This window comes from Strix aluco, chromosome 1, assembly GCF_031877795.1.
Source record: "Strix aluco isolate bStrAlu1 chromosome 1, bStrAlu1.hap1, whole genome shotgun sequence".
Taxonomy (NCBI): domain Eukaryota; kingdom Metazoa; phylum Chordata; class Aves; order Strigiformes; family Strigidae; genus Strix; species Strix aluco.
In genome coordinates this window covers 102,972,938-102,978,714 of record NC_133931.1, presented here as the reverse complement: position 1 = coordinate 102,978,714, position 5,777 = coordinate 102,972,938, and the positions used below count along the sequence as shown (strand labels likewise).

Here is a 5,777-nt window from a genome sequence, read left to right as displayed (position 1 = left end):
AGACTGGTGTGAAAACTCTGGAGCTCAGGGAGGATTTCAGAAAAGCCGCTGAGTCCTCTCAGCCTTCTCTGTTGTGATTTGCATCAGAACCTATTGCTAAAACGGATTTGGCTTTCTGAACACTTGAAAACATGTAGTCGTTTCAAGTTGGACTCCCTTCCGATCTTGCCCTTTCTTACCGAGTCACCACTCTCTGCTGACATTCTTCCTTGGGGCTAGAAGGAGGGCTGGCGCACGTGAAACTGTCAGCAGACTTTAGGCAGCATGAAAGACAGCAGGTGCCAGGTCTCTACGGCAAAACTCGAGTGAGGAGTGGAAGAGCAGAACGCCTTTCACTGTTCGTCAGAATGGCAGCGACAGCCTCCCAGCCCTCTGTGCAGGAGGGTGGGTGGATCGGGCAGCGGGCCACAAGCCACACGCACACACACACGCAGAAGCCTCCTTCAGCGCGTCTGTAGCCGATTTTTTTATCTGTGCGCCAGAGTTACCGCACATGGGTTAAGAGTGGCAGCAGATTGTGGTGAGACTAAGGGTGTTCTCCTTGGAAGAGGTTTCTCGTAGGTTTGACAGGCTCTTTGTGAATGAACCCTCACTCTCGGTGGGGGACTTGCTCCACAAGGAAGTAAATGAAGTGCAGAGGACTGGCTGCAGGAGGCCGTTTTCCAGCTGATGTGAATCTCTGTGGCCCAAAGGAGGAAGGGTTCAGGTAGGATATGGCACCAGAGGAGGGTTGTGGCTCTCCTGAGCTAAGGGAGAGGGACTCTGCCTGAATTGTCACCTAAGAGGAGGCTATGGGGCTCCTGCCTGGAGGGAGGAGGGGCTAAGAAATTCTGTAATTTCTCCAGATTCTGTAATTAATTCTCCCCAGGGGGCTGACTTTTTTGGGGTCTGAGTGCAGAACATGACAAAGAAAACGGGAAGTGAAGGAAGACTTCACAGAGGATCGTTTCAGATGGGAGAAGAGAGATTTCTATCATCTCCTTTTAGTCCTGCGCTGCTTAAGTGCAAAAAAGAGTGGCCTGCGGGAAGGCATTGTAGCTTTCCGCAGCGTTTCTGCATTCACCAAGCCTGGTAAACACAGTGTGGCCGGAAAAGCGGTTTAAAACCCGGTGCATACTTCAGTGCTTTGTTTAGTTTGGTTGCAGGTGTTGATTAGTGCCTTATTCTCTCTCTCCCTCAAACACAAACACACGGTGAACACCCAAAAGATTTTATACCGCTCTTCAAAAAATGCAGACAAAAGTAACAGCTGTAGCGGACTGGAGTTGATTCATTGCAGGCAGCAAATGATTTCGGAAGTACCTTCCGAATTAGCGTGCACGTGGACCAGCAAGGACGAAGGGAACTGAAGGAGCAGAATGGTCGCCCGCAGAAATGGGGAACATCTTGTTGATTTGAGTGTAGCCGACCCCTCTGACGTGGGCAGATTCTCTGTAATGTCCTGCCAGGTGACCAAGCTACGAGCTACTGGGGAGCGTCTGGTCTCAAGTTAGGCTGTACAGTAAGAATGGTGTAGAGAATATTGTGCAAGTTCGAAACAGGAATGAAGGAAAAAACCACACTGCAGTTTGTGTTTGCTGGGCTAAATAGGGTCTCCTGTAATGGTCTGTCGCTTTATGGTTTTTGGTTTGTTTTGTTCGACTTATGTGTTGCCTTATCTATTTTATCTTGGTAGACTGTACAGACGGGCTTCGACTAGGGTCGGATGATGCTGGATGTAGGGCTCGCTGGTGATGCTGAGGGCCAAAAACCCACGCGTAGGATCACGCAGTTAAAGACGGAGTTCCAGCGCCTGCGTGCACTTTGGGCTGGCAAGTGTTCTTGCACGCCTTCTAATGCTGTGCCTGTATTTGGTGGTTCTGCACGGCTGTAGGTCAGGAATCCTTTTCCTGGCTCAGTTTGGAGCCTTCCCTTTTTGGAGAGATGCTGTTGCAGGCAAGCTTTCCCTTCCCCCGCAGCAGAAGGGTGCTACAAAGAAGATGGAGACCCTTTTGACAAGGACTCCCATGGAAAAGACAAGGGGTAACGGGTACAAGATTCCAACTGGACACAAGAGGAACATTTGTCACAATCAGCCACTGGAATAATCTCCCCAGGGAGGTGGTTGATTTCCCAACATTGGATATGTTTAAGATTCAGCTGGAGTGGGTGCTGGGCCAGCTTGTCTAGACCATGCTCTTGCCAGCAGGATTGGTGAAGCCTGAGGTCCCTTCCAACCTGGGATCCTCTGATTCTGTGATTACATCTCTGCCCTGGCCACAGCCAAGCACTTGCCTGGGGGGTCCGGCAGGGCAATGGCATCTGCTGATTTCAGAGGTTGTATTTCACTTCGGGAACAGAAAGTCCGAGCATTTGGAGTTACCGGGGAACTAACCGCATTTTGAAGCAAGCCAGTAGCCCTGTGATGCCAGCAGCTGTTCGTCCTTTGAGAGGTACCTGCGCTTCTGGAGGCAGGACTGCCTTTCCCGGCAGAGGACATCTGGAGGCTGCCCCGCCACAAAGCAGGCAATGGCTCTACAAGTTGAAATACCCATTTTATTTAATGCTGCAGCATTAGGCAAGCGCCGCACTTTTGACAAGCCCGTGGTTTTTTGGTTCAAAGCCAACTGTGTTTTGGAAGCAAAAGGGCTTCCACAAGCCCTGCCTGCCACAGCCCTCTTGTGAGTCAATGGGCAAAAAGCAAAAAAGAACCAGAAAAAAGCCATCCCCCAAACCAGCTGTGAAATGCAGCCCCTAAACCCCTTCTTCTGCCTTACGACGGACTTCCTGGAGGGGCAGATGGACCCCCCAGGGCTGCCGGGCCGGGCGCGCAGCGCCTCTACCGCCCACAGACCAAGGTGGCGCGGCCCGCCGGGGGAAAAGGCGACCGAGCGAGTTTTCCTTTTCAGTGGCTCCCTGGGCATGCCCGACACGCGCGACCCCCGGGAGACACGAGTGTCGCGACCCCCGCTCCCTCCCGGCACGTCGGGGAAAACGAGGGGCGGGCCCGGGGGGCACCGGCAGCGGGCGCGGCTGGGAGGGGTGCCAGAGCTGGGGGGGGAGGAGCGGCGGCTCTGCCATCCGCTCGTCGGGGCTGCCGGGCCGGCCCCTCGCCGCTGCGGGAGTCGGGAGCGACTGGTCAGGTCTGGAGCCAAGATGGCGGCTGGCGCCAGCACTGTCCCCTCTCAGCAGTTGCCGCGCTCGGGGCCCGTCGTTGCTACGCCGCTCCCGCGCTCTCCCGGTGTCCGGGCGGAGGTGGGGATCCCGCCCTGTGGCCGGCGGGAGGAAGGGGCCGTCGGCAGCACCTCTGGGTGACGGGAGGGGCGCCGCCGCTTGGCAGGAGGTTTGAACGGGGTCGTGAGGTTGGAAGGCGCGCGGCGGGCGGGCGCTTGGCGTCGGGGTTGGGTGTGTGGGAGGGGTGGTGGTGGTGGTGGTGGTGGTGGTGGGGTGTCTGTCTGTCTGTCTGTGTTTTTAATTTCTCTTTCCTTATTTCTGTGGGGTTTTAGCAGTGTCAGCGGCAGTGACTTTGTTGTCATCACAACATCAGGGGGGTTGTTCTCAAAAACGTCTGTTCTCCACAAGAATCTCTTGTACCGCTCAAGCTTTTCGTTTTAATTTGCCCAACTTGTGGACAAATGCACAGGCTCAGGCGTTCATCTTGGGGTGAAGAGGGATAAGGAAATTGTTGGAACGCTTCAGGATGAGCTGGTCAGTAGCCTTTGATGGGAATGTTTCAGGCCGTTCACTTTGTGCTTCGGCTCGATTCCTTTATTGCTTGCGAGAGGTTTGAGTTCACTGGATAGAACCATTCTGTGTGGATTAACAGTGTTATTGTGGTCTCTTATCTTACAGATGAAATCACACTTGGGTATAAAGTGAAAATACCTTGAAATATGTTGACTTTAAAATTCTGGGCTTTATTTTCCTTGAAACTGGATTTTCGGATACAGTGTTAGAAGATGTTACAGAATTGTAAGTGTTATTTCTGCCTCTTGTTGCTCTTCAGTGTTTGGTTTCCTGGTGCAGAATGTTGCGTAAGATCTATGAACTAAGTGGTTTTATTTTTTGGAATACTTGCCAGCTAAATATCATATTTTTATATATAATATTATATTTATATGTATATATGTATTATTTATATTAATATAAATCTTGGACTTCAGCCTTGAGGGTGATCTCTTCTGGACAGCCATGTCATAGGGTAGTTCTTGCATGATTTGTAATACTTGTAACCGGTTCCTAATTTGTAGCCTTAATTTTGCATAGGTTCTGTGTTGAACTTTCCAGTAGTTTGTTTGCTTTCACATTTCCTGAAGGCCTAGGCAAAGATTTAAAAAGCTAGCAGCCTGAAGGATGGATATGTGTTACTTTGTTATGCCATGTTGCTCTTTGAAACTTGTTTTGAGTATCGGTGGTATTCAAGAAATTGTCCAGATTTAGAGGGTGAATCTGTATTTTTAGGTACCAAGCAGAAAAGTACAGTTGATCTTTTTAGTTGCCAGGTAGCTTTCTTTACGCGGGTGGTCAGTTGATCAAGCTTACACTGAAGTGTGGCTGATTTATTGGTTAGTTCCAACAAATACCATCTTAATGCAGAGATTTCTATTAGTTCTGTAATCAAAACTGTAATCACTGTCCCTGGTCATGTGTTCGTCCTTACTTTGTCCAATGCTGCTTCAGTGAGATTACACCCAAGGGCAGAAGAATCACAAAACTGGACCAGATTTTAAATTTCCATTTTAAATGGAAATAACAATGGTAAGTCGTCGTTGTTAAAGGGCTGCGTGCATTTATTTTCTGTGCCTCTAAATTGGTCAGTGTTTGCATTCAGCTGCCTCGAGCAGAGCTTTCCAGACAGTTTCGTTACAGAAGCTACTTTCAAGTAGCTTGCGGAGGATATGTGTGTATGAATGGTGCTGGAAAAGTGATCTTACTGCCTTACTCGGTGTAATTGACAGTAAATGTGAAGAGATCACAGCCCGAATTTTATTTTGATGAGTGTGTTTCTGATCTTCAGGTGTGAAGGGAATCGCTGATGTTGCTGCCCACTCTGGAGGCTGGTTCGTACAGTGGCTTGTAACTCCTGCGTGTTTGCCTGAGTAAGAGTGTAGGGTGGGATCTATCTGCGTTTCATCCGTTATCTTCTGTGTAAATGTGTTTGCAGCAGTTTGGATGCCTACAAACTCTTGAGTCATTTGGTGATTGCAATGCCATGTGATGCCCAGGGAGCTGTATCTTTATGTGCTCTGCAAAAAAATCTGGAGGTCTGTTGGATGATACCAAATTAGAAGCACGATGATTTTCAGTTTATCATGTGCTGATAAGGAGGAATTAAATATTGTAATTCTGCAATTGCTGAACTCTGCAGTTTCCTGAATATCTCCGAAGCAGACCCTCAGTAGTTTTTCGCTTGCCTGCATAGATGGCTACAAAATCTGGACTTCCTACGTGAGGACGTTCCTCATTTTGTGTGAGAAGACAATGACGGACTTGAGTCGAAGTCGGCTCTGTGGGAATGGGGAATAATCTCCCTTTTGCTGTCTCACCTGCCTTGCGCCTTCTTCCTGTGTGTCTGAGCAAGTGCCCTCTTGACTGAATTTCAAAGCCTTTTCCTGCTCTGGTTATTCCTCATCCTGAAAGGGCAGCGCATGTTCTGACTTCTTACACAAGGTAAAATCACAACCGTGCAGTTCAGCTGGTGGTGTGCTGCCCTGGAAGCAGAAGCCTGCGATTCTTTGAGGGCGGGTTTTCATCAAGACACAGAGATGTTTCTGTATTAGGTCTTGTGTCTCTTTTGG

At 49.6% G+C, this 5,777-nt stretch overlaps 1 long non-coding RNA gene across 2 annotated transcripts; it reads left to right on the top strand.

Moving 5' to 3' along the window:
* Positions 1-2,959: 2,959 nt before the first annotated feature.
* On the top strand, positions 2,960-5,569 carry LOC141933650 (uncharacterized). 2 transcript variants are annotated; one of them, XR_012626170.1, is made up of 3 exons: positions 2,960-3,322; positions 3,832-3,951; positions 4,997-5,569. It is a non-coding gene; the product is annotated as an uncharacterized LOC141933650 (long non-coding RNA). The 2 variants fall into 2 exon arrangements; XR_012626169.1 differs by lacking the exon at positions 2,960-3,322 and adding an exon at positions 3,455-3,687.
* Positions 5,570-5,777: the final 208 nt, after the last annotated feature.